The 16,595-nt window shown below is 44.7% G+C and overlaps 1 pseudogene; it reads right to left on the reverse strand.

Moving 5' to 3' along the window:
• Positions 1-11,660: 11,660 nt before the first annotated feature.
• On the reverse strand, positions 11,661-11,984 carry LOC105535174 (annotated as a pseudogene).
• Between the last annotated feature and the right edge of the window lie 4,611 nt (positions 11,985-16,595).

The raw sequence follows: 16,595 nt of genomic DNA on the forward strand, positions 1-16,595 counted from the left end.
ATCAACGCCTCCCTGATTGCCAGGAATCCATTGATCTGTTTTCTGTCAGAAGACGCTGACTTCATCATTAAAATGATCTATTATGGAAAATGTTATAAGCATACAAAACACACAAAACCAAGTTTTAAAACGTGGTATATTTTAAAAGTTTTCTTTAATATACAAACAAAATGAAGGTACCTTCCCATTTTACTATAGACGTGCAGATATTTTTCTTGGTGCACAGAGATAAGGCAGAATTAGAATAAACATGTTCTAAAACTGACCTCTGGAAGAACTAGTCTTAGTCATTTCTTTGCAGAGTATGTGAATCAAGATTAGGGTTTGGTCTTTGGTGTCCGCACCGTGTCAAGGATCAGATAGAAAATACAAATGGAGGGGCCCCTTTCTGAGGCCAGGCCCCACTGTCAGGGCATGTGTGGTGACCGGAGGCCAACACCAGCTGAGGCTAACGGGCTGCTCTGAGGAGGGCGAGTTTGCAGCTGCCTCTTGGACCCTTTGTTCAGGACCAGGACATATGTGGCTGGGCAGCAGCCTTCAGACCCCCGCAGGCTGTTGCCCGGTGCCCACAGCCCTCTGTGGGGTTGTCAGGGCCTGCACCCATGGTGGGGTGCTGGGCTCCAGAGTTCCCTGGGACCAGCTGACCTCTTGTCCTTGGTTCTGGCCCGAATGCAAGTCCCTTGTCTCCTCCGAGTAACTTCCTTTCCCCAGGGCTGTCCAGGCCCCACTGCCGCCTGCTCCTTCCCAGGCCTCCTGCAAGTCTCGGTGCTGACACTTCTTTGTCCACCTAGTTTAAACTGTGGCCGCCGCCTCCAGCTCTGTGTCTGCCTCCCAGCGAGGGAGCCGTGGTTAATGATCTCATGAGTGTCTGCCCTTCTGAAGGGTACAGTGTGGAGTCTCGTCAGTCTCACTTAAATGCCTAAGCACCTCTTCAGAAACCAGGGAGTCATCCGGGTTTCTCCATCTTTTCTCTAATCATGTTTTCTAAAGGTTTTCGTGGCAATTTCCTGGCAATTTGCAAGACAGGATTTTTTGGTTGCCAACTTCCGATTAGCTTTAAACTTGCCACGATCTCCCAGGTCATCCCGTCTATTGGTGATGCTTATTACATTCTTCCTGATTTCCATGTGGTCAAATTCAACAGTTATTTACCCGAGGCTTGTATTTTGGAGGCTAGAGAACTCTGTTACCAGCTACATCCGTGCTGTGGCTGCTGTAACAAAATATCACAAATGTGGCTTAAAACAAGAAAAATTAATGTCTTCAGAGTTCTGGAAGTCAGGAGTCTGAGATCAAGTGTTGGAGACCAAGGTGTTGGTGGCTGTCTCTCTCTGAGTGCTCCAGGAGAGGACCCTCCGCCTCTTTCAGCTTCCTGTGGTGAAATGGGTTGGACGTGTGTCCCTCCAAATTTCATGTGGAGATGGATGTGATGCCCAGTGTTGGAAGTGGGGCCTGGTGGGAGGTGATTAGATCACAGGGCTGGACCCCTCATGAATGGTTTAGCACCATCCCCCAGGTGATGAATGAATTCTCCCTCAGTTAGTCCATGTGACAACTGGTTGTTTAAAAGTCTGGGACGTGCCACTTCTCTTCTCTTGCTCCCTCTTACCATGTGACATGCCTGCTTCCCCTTCGCCTTTTGCCGTGATTGCAATCTCCCTGAGGCCTCGCCAGAAGCAGATGCCAGGGCCATGTTTCTGGAATGGCCTGCAGAACTGTGAGCTAATTAAACCTCCCTTCCTTCCTTCTTTTCTCCCTTCCCTGCCCTTCCCTTCTGCCCTGTGCTTCCCTTCTGCCCTGCACTTCTGCCCTCCCCAACCCTGCCCCACCCTCCCCTGCCCTTCCCTTCTTCTGGTCTTTTCAAGACAAATTCTCACTATGTTGCCCAGGCTGATCTCAAACTTCTGAGCTCAAGTGATGCTCCTGCTTTGGCCTCCCAAAATGATGGGATTACAGGTATGAGCCACAGTGCCTGGCGCAAACCTCTTTTCTTTATAAATTACCAGCCTCACGTATTATTATTATTTTTTCTTCCAGTAACACAAACTAACACAGAAAATTGGTATTGAGGAGTGGAACATTGCTATAAAGATACCTGAAAATGTGGAAGCAGCTTTGGAATTAGGTAACAGGCAGAGAGGTTAGAAGAATTTGGAGGACTCAGAAGACAGGAAGATGAGGGAAAGTTTGGAATTTCTTAGAGACTGATTAAATGGCTGTCACCAAAATGCTGATAGACATATGGACTGCAAAAGCCAGGCTGATGAAATCTCGGATGGAAATGAGGAAGTTATTGGGAACTGGGGTAAGGGTCACCCTTGTTAAATCCTAAGAAACAACTTGGCTGCATCGTGTTCATGCCCTAGGGATCTGTGGAAGCTTGACCTTAAGAGTGATGACTTAGGGCATCTGGTGGAAGACGTTTCTAAGCAGACATTTCTAAGATGTGACCTGGTTGCTTCTAATAGTCTATAAAATAGGAAAGCAAAGAAATGACTTAAAGTTAGAACTTATATTTAAAAGGTGTAAATAAAAAAATGAAATGCTAATCCAAGGGGATTCCAAAGAGACCTGAAAAGCCAGTTCAGGCCATGACAGGAAGGGGAGGGGTTGGAGGTACCTCACTATAACTTCCCCCTTTTGGAGTTTAGGCTCAGCTGACCAGTATTAACATTAAAATAAGGAGCTTAAGACTGACAAAGCAGACTCTTTGTAGCAATAAGATATCAAATTCCAACCTGAGTCTGGTATAGCATCACATGACAGGTGGCAGGCATGGAAGGAAATCAAAGTATTTTATCCCAGAATCTATTTCTCTGACACATTTTGGAATGGCCCTACAAAGCTGTCTCTTGTGGAGGAAATTTATATTCTGTAGAGAATCTTCATCCCTTTCCAGGTCTCTTCCTGATTCAGGAGAGATTTATGTGAGTCTGGCACCTTTTAGGGTCTGATGAGAGACATTTGCCATCTCTTCTGTCTGAAACCTGGAGGCTTCATCTACATAAGAAGAACCTTGGCTTCCACAATCCCCTTTATCTTAAGCATTGCTTTTTGCTGACTTAAACTTTTTAGGTAATTTAACTTTTTCAGCCAATTGCCAATCAGAAAATTTTCAAATCCACCTGTGATTTGCAATTCCCCACTTTGAACTGTTCTGCCATTCCAAAGCAAACCAATGTATACTTTACATGTTTTGATTGACGTGTTATGTCTCCCTAAAGCATAAACCAAGCTGTAACCCAACCACCTTGCCCACATGTTCTCAGGACCCTTTGAGGCCATGCAACAGTTCATGGCTCTCACATTTGGCTCAGAATCCATGTCTTCAAGTGTTTTATAGAGTTTGGCTTTTTTCATCAACAAAGGGAAGCAGAGCATAAACAATTTGGAAAATTCACAGCCTGGCCATGTGTTAGAAAAGAAAAGGTATTTTCAGGAGAGAAATACAAGCAGGCTGTGGAGCAGCCACTTACTAGAGGGATTAGCATAACTAAAAGAGAGCTAAGTGCTCATATCCAGAACAAAGGGAAAAAGGCCTTGAAGGCATTTCAGAAATCTCTGAGGCAGTCTTTCCCATCACAGGCCCAGAGGCCAAGGAGGAAAGAATGGTTTTGTGGGCCATGCCCATGGCCACTGCTTCCTGTTCAGCCTTGGGACACTGCTTTCCACATCCTGGCTGCTCTGACTCCAGCCTTGGCTCAGATGGCCCCAAGAATATCTCAGCTTGCTTCTTTGGAGAGTACAAGCCACTATAAGCCTTGGTGACTTCCACCTGGTGTTAAGCCTGTAGGGCCCAAGAATGCAAGAGTGAAGGAGGTTTGGCATCTTCCCCCTAGATTTGAGAAATGTATGAGAAAGCCTAGGTGTCCAGACAGAAGCTGACTGCCAGCATGGAGCCCTCACAGAGAGCCTCTACTAGGGCGGTGCCAAAGGAAATGTGGGGTTGAACCCCCATATAATGTCCTGACCAGGGCACTGCGTAGTGGAGCTGTGGGAAGGTGGCCACAGTCCTCCAGACCCCAGAATGGTAGATCCACTGGCAGCTTGAACCCTGAATCTGGAAAAGCCACAGGCACTCAACTTTATCCTGTGAGAGAAGTCACAGGGGCTACATCCTCCAAAGCCACAGGGATAGAGGTGTCCAAGGCCTTGGGAGCCCACCTCCTGCACCACTGTGTCCTGGATATGGGCCATGATGTCAAAGGAGATTACCTTGGAGTTTTAAGATTTAATGACTGCCCTGCCAAATGTCTGACCTCTATGGGGCATATAGATCCTTTCTTTTTGCCAACTTCTCCCTTTTGTTATGGGCATGTTTACCCCAATGTCTGCACTCTCATTGTATTTTTGGAGTCAATAATTTGTCTTTGATTTCATAGGCTGATAGGTGGAAGGGAGTCATCTTCAGATGAGACGTGGATCTTGGGAATTTTGGGTTGATTCTGGAATGAGGTAAGTCTTTGGGGGACTGTTGAGAAGGCATGATTGTATTTTGCAAAGTGAGAAGGACATGAGATTTGGGGGGCCAGGGGTGGAAGGATATGATTTATATGTTTGTCCCCTCAAAATCTCATGTTGAAATATGATTCCCAGTGTTGGAGGTGGGGCCTGGTAGGAGGTGATTAGATCGTGAGGGCAGATCCCTCATGTATGATTTCACATCATCCCCTTGGTAATGAGGGAGTTCTCCCATAGTGAGCTTACACACAATCTAGTTGTTTAAGTCTGGGACCCCCCTCAGCCTCTTGCTGCCATTCTTGCCATGTGACATACCTGCTCTTCTGCTATGATTGCAAGTTTTCTGAGGTCCTCACCAGAAGCAGATGCTGGTGTCAGGCTTCCTATACAGCCTGCAGAACTGTGAGCCGATTCAACCTCTTTCCCATATACGTTACCCTTATACATTACCTCTGGACTCTAGTTTCACATGTTTTGGAATGCTTCACCTTGTCCAGCAGGATGAGTCTCTTTTCATTTTCTAGTATTTTTCTCTCTCTTCTTTGGATTGGATTAAAAAGAATTGACATTTTCTATTGATGCATCTTTAGGTTTTCAGTTCCTTCTCATGTCTGCAGCAATCTGTTATTAAACTTGAGCAATGTTTTTCTCTTTCTTTTCTTTTTTAATAAAATAGAGGTGGGGTTTTATCATGTTGCCCAGGCTAGTCTCGAACTCCTGGGATCAAGCGATGCTTCCTTTTTGGCCTCCCAAAGTGTGAGGATTACAGGCATGAGCCACTGTGCCTGGCCAAATGATGTTTTTCATTTCACAATCATACTTTCAGTTGTCGAATTTTCATTCGGTTCTTGTAAATATTTTCAGTTTCTTATAGAGATTCCCCATCTAATCTCTCATTACAACCATATTTTCCTTTAAGTCTTTGAACATATTTAACATAAATTCTTTAAAGTCCTTGTCTGATAACTGAGTCTGCATCTAGGTCACCTTGGAGTTAATCTCCATTGACCTGTTTTTCTTTTGACTATGGATCACCTTTTTGTATTTCTTTGCATACATGGTAATTTTGAATGTGTGCCCAATGTTGTTGATAACATGTGGTACTGATGTTGGGTTTTTCATTCTTCCTTAGCAGAGCATTGATTGTGTTTTTCAATGTTAGGAAGCAGTTAGCTTGAGTTGACTCAAACTCCAAAGTCTGCCCAGCAGTTGGCAGTAGCTGGAATCTCAGTTCTCTCAACCTTACAGGTGTTGCTTTCTGCTGGGCCCTTTGGAGTTTTCCTTACCTATGCACACCTAAGGGATCAGCCAGAGGTTTCCGTGGAATTTACCTGCAGATTGTGGGGTTTCCCTTCGGTGACCTTCTCCTTTATGGACATCTTCTCTTCATTTCCAGCTGCTCTGAAAATGCAGCCCTGCATTCCACTCCTCACCAGGAGAGCTGCAGTTTCCTGCTTGAACTCTAGCTGCACCTGTTACATGCACTGGGGTGTGACTTCAGACAAACATTTCAAGGAATAATCCTTACTGGTGTTTGTCTACTTTTGCTCATGTTCCAGTGCCTGCAATTGGTGTGTGTGTGTTGTGTGTGCTTACAGTTTTTCCAGTATTTATAATTGCCATCTGCCAAAAGACTGGTCTGATATTAGCTGCTCCAGCATTATTGGAATCAGAACGACTTTCTCTCATGTGGTTTTTTGTTTTCATTTCCCTGTTGACTAGTGTGGTTCAACATCTTTTCATATGTTTAGTGGCTATTTGGATATCTTCTGTAAAACATCTGTTCAGTTCTCTTTCCTATGCCTCTGTTGAATTGTTTGAGTTTTTTTGGTTGGTTTACAGGGATCTTCTCCATATTATGGATCTGTTTCTGTCAGTTAGTTATAAATGTTTATAGGAAACATTGAGAAAAACTGAAATGGACCAAAAGACTACTAGGTGCCTTCAATGGAAAGCATGACAGCGTCTTGTACACTCTTCCAGGTTATTTCATTCTGTGAAACTCTGCATCTTTTATTTTCTTTGAACTATTTTACAACTCTATAAGCTAGGGGTCCCCAACCCCTGGGTCATGCACTGGAACCAGTTCATGGCCTGTTAGGAACTGGGCCACAGAGCAGGAGGAGAGGGGTGAGTAAGCATTACTGTCTGAGTTCCACCTCCTGTCAGATCAGTGGCAGCATTAGATTCTCATAGCAGCGAACACTATTGCAAACTGCAGATTCATGCAATCTACATTGCACACTCCTTATGAGACCCTAATGCCCAATGATGTGAGGTGGAACAGCTTTGTCCCCAAGCCATCCCCCGCTCCTGGTCTGTGGAAAAATCGTCTTCCATGGAACTAGTTCCTAGTGCCAAAAAGGTTGGGGACCACTGCTCGAAGCTGTAGATAATTGATAGCGATGCAAAACTCTTTGAATTGGTAGAAGTTCAAATTCTCATCTTTGGAAGGACAATGGATTCCTCCTCACCTTCCAGGGAAAAGGGCCATTTTGCATCTATTTATGAACGCCTTTTACCATGCTTTAATCAATTATATAAGTGTAGTAATTTGAATTCCTCTTTGAACTGGTTGTAGCACCTTAATTAATGAGATAAAGAGCATCTCTGAAATGTGTCATCATGTTTATGTGAGTCATGATCATAATTTTTTAAAAAATGACCTTTTAACTCATTGAGATTTCTTCTCCCCCATGGCCCCACCCAGCCTCAGTATCCAGGAAGCTTAGTGTTCTGTGGCCCCGGAGGGCAGGGGACCAGGTGTTGACGAGCAGATCTGAGGTTGGCCGAAACTTTTCCGCATAGCTCTGCTTCAGCCAGTGCCCTGGGAATGCCTCCCAACCCCACACCTGTCCTGTTGGCCCAGGCGAGCTCCATGCCGTGTGACATTTCTGCTGGTGGCCACCTGGTAAGTATGTGTTGAATAGAGAACTGTGCAGCCCCTCCACAGGGCTCCCAGGGCTTCTGTGCTCTCCAAACCTGTCTGGGCTCAAGGGACCTTCTCAGGGTGTGATGTGTTGGTGGCTAGGTTGAGCCCCTGTCCCGGAGGGTAGGACTCAGGCAAGGACAATGTTCTGGACTCATAGAAGTGGTTTGGGGTGAGTGAAAGGAACAGGAGTTTTGGGGTCAGAAATGCGGGTTCCAGCCTGGGATTGTCCCCATGAGCACGGGCTGCAGGCTCCCCAAGGCCTCAGTTTCTACAATGATGAAAGAGTGCCAGAGACTGCAGTATGCATTTGAAAAGCATCCAGGGATGGCAGGGGTCCAGGTGTGGACCAGCCTTCATGAATACAGAGGGTGTGACCTTGACCATTGTGAAAGGGAAATAAAATCTCAAGACTCCAAACTCATTATGCCAAAAAGAAAAGTTGAGCTGGGAAGCTGAGTCATGGAAAAAAATAATAATAATAAAAAAGAACGAAAGTCATGCCTTTCCTTTTGTTTCTGAACTGATAGCAGCAGCAGATAGGCCAAGTCTCCCTAGGTGGCCTCCTTTACCCTGACAATATAAATTAACAGCCCGGTCTTCATGGCACGGGGCAAAATGAGACAAAAGAATGTGTATTTCACAGCTGTTGGATGGAATGTTGTGTAAATATCTGTCAGATGCATTTGGTCTAAAGTGCTTTTTAAATTGAATGCTTCTTTGTTGATTTTCTGTCCAGATTATCTGTTTAGTGCTGAAAGTGGTGTTGAAGTTCTCAACTACCATTGTATTGGGATCTATCTCTTCCTTTCTTCTGCTTGATCAAATCTGCTGTTGAAGCTCATCACTGTATTTCTAAATTTTATTCATTGAATTCTTCACCTGCAGAATTTTGGTTTTGTTCTCTTTTATTTCTATCTCTGTTGAATTTTTGGTTCATACTGTAAATTATTTTCCTGAATTCATTGAATTGTTTATCTGTTTTCTTGTATCTTGTATCTTATTGAGTTATCTGAAGATCAAAGTTATCTGAAGATCATTATTTTGAATTCCTTTTCCAGCAATACATTGATTTCTTTTTCATCGAGGTCTATTAATGAGAGTCATGTTCCTTTGGTGGTGTCATATTTCCTTGCTTTCTCATGTTTATTGTGTTCCTGCATGGATGTCTGTGCATCTGGCGAAACAGTCACCTCTTCCAAACTTTCAAGAGTGGGATTTTAGAAAAAGAATTTCACCTGCAGTTGGGTTTAGTGTTTTGGTTGGGAAAGTGTGATGACTCTGTTTCTGAATAGGTGCAGTGGCAGAGCCTCTGTGCATCTTCTTCAACTGCATTCAGCCTCAGCAATAACTGTGGGCACTTCAGTGGCCTAGGCTGTGGATGTAGCGGTGGCATAGGTTTTTAGTGTACTCAGTGTCCAGGGCTCTTGGAGTCCTCTTCTTCTTGTTTCCCCACAATGAGGAGACTTAGTCAAGGGGCTCTCTCTCGGTGGCAGGTCTAATGTGACCAATGTGCAGCTGCAATGGTGCTGGGTTCCAGGTGCAGAAAATTAGAGTAGCTGTGCAGCTGGGGTCCTAGTCTCCTGGTTTCAAGAATCTACTGTGGCACCTGGGTCTTGGGGTGTAAGTTCAGTTTCTGTGGCAAGGTTGGATTAGATTGCTCACAGTGCTAGGATCTGTGACTTTGAGGCACCCCTTAACAGTTTTTGCTCAAGGGGTCAAGTTGCAGCTGTGAGTCTATTCCTGGGGGGTGCATCATTGGTCCAACTTGGGGAAAGAAGGGGTGTTCTGGAGGTGTGGACCTGGGGAGTAGGGGATGGCTGCAATTTGGGAAACTGAGCCAATAGGGCACAATGTAAACTTTGGTCCCAGGGGATGAGGCACTGTGTGGTATTGACTGTAGACCCTAGAATGGTGGGGCTCAGCAGGATCCCAGACTCTGTGAGACCAGGTACAGTGGCAGCAGGTATCCCAGGATGGCAGAGCATAGCTGTAATTTGGGCCTTGGTAGGGGGCAGGCAAGGAACAGCACAGTGCTGATTCTACTTCCCAGGGAGAGGGTGCCTCAGCAGCTCAGACTCTAGGGGCCTAGGCAAGCTCCAGGGAAGCAGGGCACTACAGTTGTTTGCCCTGTCAGGTGAGATGTCTCATCTTAGCCACTGCTCTGTTTCCCTGGGACATAGGGTGCTATATCAGCTCAGCCTTGGGATGTGCTGCTGCTCAGCTTAAGCCAGGGCACTGATTCCCTAGAGGGTGATGTATGGCTTCAGCTCAGGCCTTCTCCACTGTAAGGAAAGGCCTGCATTTACGTATCGGTGGGTGTGATTGTTCTGAGTGTTCCAGGTACCATTTCCGTAGGATACAGGTTGCTGCTTCAGCCTAGGTACTGCAGTGTGTGACCTTCTGGGTGGCCAAGGCATTATTTCCTGGGATGCAGGGTGATGCTTCAATGTAGACACTAGAAAGGCATGATTCCTCTGCATGGCCAAAGTCCTGTTTTGCTAGGAGACAAGAAACTGCTTTAGCTTCAACTCAAAGGGTTGGGGGAGGGGTGGGTGGAGCTGATCCACTTGACGCTGTGAGGAAGGGTTTAATAGATGCCCATACCTTGACTTGGAGACATCGGGCCACTAGTCTGGGTTGTTCGGTGGCAGCTTAGCTTCAGGGATGAAGGGGAGCTGTGGCTACTCACTCCTCGAGTAAGACACACTCCAACCATAGTTCCTTTTCCAGTGTAGTGAAGCAGTAGCCATGTGGGAGTGGGGTACAGTGTCAGCACCTTTTTTGGGGAGCACAGCTGTGTGGCCTCTCGGCAACTCCCTCTAGTGCAAACTGCAGGGGACCGCAGTGGCGAGGTCTGCAGGTGTCCAGGGTGTTAGTGGGTGCTGCTGGGATCCTCTTGCTTACCTCCTCATGTCAGAAGTTCCTCCGGATTCCCAGATAATCCTGGTTGGGCGAAGGAGTGGTGGAGGCCGTGTGTTTCCTTCTGTTGTCTATGTGGCCAGCCCACATCTCTGTGCGTATCAGGGTTTCTCTTACTCCTCTGATGCACTCAGTGCTCTCCCTCAGTTATTTTCATTAAAATAGAGTTGTGCAGTCACTGTTCTGGCTGTCTTTATGAGGATGATGAGCACTAGCGGCTACTAGTTGGCCCTTTATTAGATTTAAGGCTCAAGATTCATCCTCCTCAGTTAATGCTCCATCTTCCAGGCCCACTGGGGTGGCCCCACGCTCTGGGCCATGGTGGCCACAGCAGCCCCAACAGCCTCCTCACCTGTGGCTCTGATCTCAAAGTCTCTCTTTCTTTATTTTGTCTGGTCTTTTTTTTTTTTTTTTTTTTTTTTTGCATTCCAGTCTTTACTTTTAAATGATTATTAGTACACTGAGTAATAAGATGTAACAAGTTCTTGAATTCTATCGTCTAGTAATTTTGATTAAGAAGCTGAAGCAATTATACTAGTAGTATTCACTGTTCTAGTTATTAGCAGGAATGGACTACTTTAAGGCTGGCTGATGCTTCACACAGGTTACGAAAACTACTACTTTTTCATAGATAAAGCCCCTGACCTTCAAAAAAGCATTAAGGAGAAAATGATTTAATTCCTTCCTTTCTTGAAAGGATTGTTTTGTTTTTTCTTTTAAACTTGATATAAGGAAGAAAAAGTCAACAGTGATATATATATGTGTATGTATATATGTATGTATATATATTGCTTGAACCAAACAGCATAATAAAATAGACAATATTTACCCATTATATTCCTAAGAAACATGAGGTAAAAAGATGAAATCTTTAGATAAGTTTTATTTGAGACAGGGTCTCACTCTAGCACCCAGGCTGGAGTGCAGTGGCATGATCTTGGCTCACTATAACCTCTGCCTTCTGGGCCCAAGTGATCCTCTTGCCTCACCCTTCCAAGTTGCTAGGACTATAGGCATGTACCACCAAATCTGGCTAATTTGTATATTTTCTTGTAGAGACACAGTCTCACTATGTGGTTCAGGCTGGTCTCAAACTCCTGAGCTCAAGCCATCTGCCCGCCTTGGCTCCTGAAAGTGCTGGGATTATAGGCGTGAACCACCATGCCCAGTCTAGATAATTTCTAAGTCTGTACAAAGAAATTAGTTTTGCTTCTCTCCAAAAAGTGAATGGACCTACTATATAATATACAGAGATAAGGTAATGTCTTCTTATGAGAATATAACTAGAGCTTCTTATTCCATGAGGGCATCTAAAATGCCAATCCATGGAACAGGTGCTTCTCTTTTCCTATCCATTTATGCGATAGTTTTCAGGGATTTCTGGCTGGATGCCGCAGACAAAGGCCAAAAGTTGATCTAAGACTTCTTCCCTGCTCTGCTGGAAGTAGGTCTGGAGGATGATCATCCTGGGTCTGTGAGATCCTAGTGCTGCAGCTTCCTTGGCCTTGAACTGTTTCTCCTTCTGCAGGCAGTGCTGTTCAATTTCAGCCTGAGCTGCTGCTTTGGGCTGCTTCAGCCTCCGGTTCTTTTGCTTGTGGGCCCAGGACACCTTCTTGGTAGCCTGCTTCTTGGCCTGTAGCAGCTGCTGGATCGCCTGTGACTGACTGGCCATGGCCATGGTGACTCTGAGACCGAGGTGAGCAGCCTACATCTGCTCAAAGGGCCCTTGGGTCAGCTGACCCAACCACCTCAGCACTTCCCTCTTCAGCTGGTCTCTCTCTTCTCACATTTTACTGTAAGCTGCAAGGAGAAATCAGGAATGCCTTCAAGAATTTTCTTAGGAACTTCCTCAGCTAAACATCTAAGTTCATCATGTATAATTTCTACTTTCCACAAGACAGGAGAAGACAGTTCAGCCAAGTGCTTTGCCACTTTATAATAAAGGTCACCTTTCTTCTAGTTTTCGATAACATGTTCCTCACTTCTGTCTGGAGACTCATCAGAGGCACCTTTAACATTCACATTTCTAGCAACATTCTGTTTGTGACAATTCATGTATTCTCTAAGATGACAGATGTTTTCTCTACGGCTCTCCTCTTTCTTTCTGAGCCCCCACCGGGATCACCTTTAATGTCCAAATTTCTACCAATAGTCTTCAAAGAAACCTAAGCTTTTTCTAACACACACCTCAGAACTCTTCCAGCCTCTACCCCTTACTGAATTCCACATTTTTGCTACTTGTGACCCCTGGGTTCACTGAAAACTTACTGCTCACTTCTGATTCTTCAGTTTCTCTTTTGATAACATGCACAAAGTGGCCTGGTCTTGTTCAACCCAGTTCTAGGCCTGCTATCTTGTAATTCCGGGGCAGCTGCAGCCAAATCCTGGGCTCAGCTGGTGTGATTGGGCCTCCCAGCCCTGTACCCTGAGGGCGCTTGGGCTTCACTGGGAGAGCCTGACCAAGTATCTTTCAGTACCGTGCATGTCACTCAATGTCACCCCTAAAGATTTGGGAGTGAGCAATAACATGGAGTTCCTGATATGATTTAGATGTTTGCCCCCTCCAAATTCCATACTGAAATATGATCCCCAGTGTTGGAGGTGAGGCCTGATGGGAGGTGTTTGGGTCATGGGGGCAGATCTCTCATGAATGGTTTGGTGCCATCCCCTTGGTGATGGGTGATTTTTCACTGTATTAGTTCATACAAGAGCTGGTTGTTTAAAAAAGCCTGACACCTCTTTCTTACCTCTCTTTCTCCCTCTCTCACCATTCTCACCATGTGACATGCTGACTCCTATTTTTTTTTTTATTATACTTTAAGTTCTAGGGTACATGTGCACAATGTGCAGGTTTGTTACATACGTATACATGTGCCATGTTGGTGTGCTGCACCCATTAACTCCTCATTTACATTAGGTATATCTCCTAATGCTATCCCTCCCCCCACCACAATAGGACCTGGTGTGTGATGTTTCCCTTCCTGTGTCCAAGTGATCTCATTGTTCAATTCCCACCTATGAGTGAGAACATGTGGTATTTGGTTTTCTGTTCTTGCGATAGTTTGCTGAGAATGATGGTTTCCAGCTGCATCCATGTCCCTACAACGGACACACGCAGTGTTCTCCCTATATCTGTGTCTCAATGTTTCTCTTCTTATAATGGCACTGACCATAATGGATCTAGGACCCACTCTACTGTAGAGTGGCCTCATGTTACCTTGATTACATCTGCCAGGTCCCTCTTTCCAAATAAGGCCACATTCTCAAGTTCCGGGTGGACATAAATTTGGGTGTGACTCTATTCAACTCAGTATACTCTCTCTTCCTGAGAAGAGCAGTTTGGACTCAAAGCTGTTCAGTGGGCAGATCAAGGGTGGGAGGGGGTGTCTGCATGGTGGGGGTGGGAGGAGAGATGCAGGGGCCCAGAGTGGGAAGCCAGTGTGGAGTCCAGACTCGGAGCATCCACAGGAGCAGGAGTGGGCAGCCTCATGTGGAAAGTCAGACCTTAAGCGGGGTGAGAAGGGTTCCAGATGGGGAGGGAGTGCAGACTAGAATGGAAGGGGGCCAGAATGGCAGAAGGGAAGAGAATACTGGCAGAGAGGGCAGATTGGTCACACAAGGGGATTGGTCAAGTAAGTAAATATACTGAAAAGAGTAGAAAAGAGAGAAGATAGTTCCAAATACCAAAAGGGAGTGATGGTTTGGATCTGTGTCCCCACCCAAATCTCATGTCGAATTGTAATCCCCGGTGTTGGAGGTGGGGCCTGGTGGTAGGTGGTTGGATCATGGGGGCAGGTTCTCTTGAATGGTTTAGCACCATCCCCCTAGTGCTGTTTTCCTTAGAGTCCTCCTGAGATCTGGCTGTTTAAAAGCACGTGGCACCTCCCTGGTCTCTTTTTCTCCTGCTCTGGGCATGTAAGATGTGCCTGCTTCCCTTCACCTTCAACCATGATTTTAAGTTGCCTCAGGCCTCCCCAGAAGCCAGGCAGAAGCTACTATGCTTCCTGGATAGCTTGCAGAACCGTGAGTCAATTAAACCTCTTTTCTTTATAAATTACCCAGTCTCAGGTATTTATTTATAGCAGTTCAAGAACAGACTACAGAGAGAAACTGGCATGAATCCTATGGTACTGGAATGGAATTTGATCCAGTTTGAATACATGGTTTCTAACATAAATAGCCATTATACAGGAGCTATCCTGATTTGTAGAAAACACACTAAAATATTTATGAAGGAGGAGATGGCAGGTCAGAAAAATACTCTCTTGAATGATTCAGATAAAAATTCTTTGTACTTTTCTTGCAACTTCCAATTTTTGGCTGAAGCTAAAGAAATATTTTCAGACAAAACAGAACATTTGTTGCCAGAGGACACACACTAAAGGAACTACTTAAAGACAGGCTTAAGAAAGAAGGAAAATGACCCCAGAGGAAACCTCAGAGATGAAAAAAAGAATTGAAGAGTGTAAAGTACACAGGTGAGTACATTTTAAGAGTTATTAACTAATAACAATGATGAGGTGATGTCTAGTGAGGATAAAAAATTAAAACAATTTAGATACATAGCAATAACATACAAGTAATGAAGGGCTAATAACACTGCATCATCATATCTGAAAAGAAGATCAAGAATTAGTGACAAATTTTTTGATAAATTAAACTAATAGAAAAAAAATGCAATCTAAGAAAGTCCATCCAAAGGGAGGCAAGAAAAAAGGGATAAAGAAGACGAACAAGAACAGCATTATCTCACTTATCTGTGGAATGTAAAAAGAGCTGAGCTCATAGAAGTAGAGAATAGAATGGTGGTTACCAGAGGCTAGGGGTGGAAAGGGAGAGAATGGAGCATGGTTGGTCAAAGGGTGCAAAGTCTCAGATAGACAGGAGGAATAAGTTCTGAGATCTATTGAATGACAGAGTGACTATACTCAATAATAATGTATGTTTTGAGATAACTAAGAGAGTCAATTGAAAGGGTCTCTCCACAAAAAATAAGTACATGAGGTAACAGATACATTAATTAGCTTTATTCAATCATTCCACATTGTTTACATGTATCAAAATATTGCGGCCAGGTGCAGGGACTCACGCCTGTAATCCCAGCACTTTTGGAGGCCAAGGTGGGTGGATAACTTGAGGTCAGGAATTCAAGACCAGCCTGGCCAACATGGTGAAACCTAGTCTCCACTAAAAATACAAAAATCAGCTGGGCGTGGTGGTACATGCCTGTAATCCAAGCTACTTGGGAGGCTGAGGCAGGAGAATCACTTGAACCCGGGAGGCAGAGGTTGTAGTGAGCTGAGATGATGCCACTGCACTCCAGCCTGGGCAACAGAACCAGACTCTGTCTCAAAGAAATAAAGAAACAAACAAACAAAAAACATTGCATTGAACTCCATAAATATATCTAATTATGATTTGTCAATTAAAAATTATATTAATTTTAAAACCACATTGCTAGACAGGAGATTTAGGATCCAATATATCAGCATTTACATTAAATGTAAATGGTCTGGGAGTAATGTCACTGAAAATGGCAGCTCCAAAAACGTGTCCCTTCACAAAAACAACAATTAAGCTGGCAAAAAACTGACAGAATTCATTTTTTCATAACTCTAGAATATAACCAAAAACTTAAATCAAAGGATGCTTAATGAAGAAAGAAACTGCTAAATTTGGGTAAAAGAGAATTGTAGAATTTTCTTACCTGCCTATAAACCCCTCATGTCCCAGCTCAGAAGCAGCCAGGGCAACAGCAGCTCATCTTCCCAGTGTGGTTTGCTGGTGCCAGAGGGAGTAAAAAAGCTGTTGTCATCAAAGAATTGTGCTTGCGAATCTCGACCTATCTGACAGCTCTCTGAGGGATCAGCTCAGGAGCTTGCCTTTGTTTTGCTCACCCTGCCCCTGCCCTCCCTCCCCCGTGTCCTACCCCTAACAAACACATACACAGAATTCTCTGCAGGATCAAACAGCCTCCTGGGCAGCATACATGGAAAGTATTTAAAGGCATTTACTTGTCACAACCATCTAGGTCAACAGATAATAGAAGGGGAAAAGAGTAGACAGGCTGAAACACCTAGGAAGAAAAAGGCTAAGGAAGGAAACATGTGGGGAAATGAGACCTTTAAAAAACTCCCACATATACTAAGGAATTCAAACAGTCACATGTATTTCTACATGTATGCTCAGATGAGACCTGAGAACACCCTAAGCTTTCACCTCTGGCTGATCGTTAGGCTTCATGTGAGCAGGAAGTAAAAGCTAAGGCAGAGTTGTAAATGAC

The sequence above is a fragment of the Mandrillus leucophaeus genome, unplaced genomic scaffold (assembly GCF_000951045.1).
Source record: "Mandrillus leucophaeus isolate KB7577 unplaced genomic scaffold, Mleu.le_1.0 Scaffold1422, whole genome shotgun sequence".
NCBI lineage: Eukaryota > Metazoa > Chordata > Mammalia > Primates > Cercopithecidae > Mandrillus > Mandrillus leucophaeus.